The following is a 692-nucleotide window of genomic DNA, read 5'->3' as shown; positions in this document are numbered from 1 at the left end:
TTGGCTGAGTAGCCTGACAAGCAGAGCACCCTTGCACAGTGTTTTCAATATCTCAATCGATATTCGGCCACCACACATGCAAGCGAGCTAACCCTTTCATCCTAACAATCCCCGGATGACCACCATGTAGCTCTTCTAAGACTTGAATCCTATATCTCGACAGTATAACCACCCTGGCACCCCATAGAAGACATCCCTCTTCAATTGAAAACTCACGCTGATGGCTATGGAAGGGTTTCAGTACCTGTGCTATGTCCTCAGAGTCTGGCCATCAATTTCTTGTATAATATAAAGCTCTAGCCGGTACATCATCATGCAAAGTTTCTCTTGAAACAGATTTCACAGTTACAGGAAGAGAGTTCACCTGGTGCCTGTTAAATGCAGTTGCTTCTTGTGTCCAGTTTACAAGCTTATCTGATGCATCGTAGTCACAATCTGGTAAAGGTAACTGCGAGAGTGCATCAACATTTCCATTGTCACTTGAACGACGTAATTCAATGTCATAACCATAAGCAGCTAACTGTATACCCAACGTTGTATTCTCGCACCTGCAAGGAATTAAATGCCCTTCCTGGGTCCCAGAATGTATGACAGTAGTTTGGTATTTGTACTAAGGGTGAATTTAAGACCATATAGATATTGATGAAACTTCCGTAGTCCAAAGATGATTGCCAAACCCTCACGCTCAATTT

The sequence above is a fragment of the Palaemon carinicauda genome, chromosome 12 (assembly GCF_036898095.1).
Source record: "Palaemon carinicauda isolate YSFRI2023 chromosome 12, ASM3689809v2, whole genome shotgun sequence".
NCBI classification, from domain to species: Eukaryota; Metazoa; Arthropoda; class Malacostraca; order Decapoda; family Palaemonidae; genus Palaemon; species Palaemon carinicauda.
The sequence above is the reverse complement of the archived record's forward strand: the minus strand, read 5'-3'. Positions refer to the sequence as shown.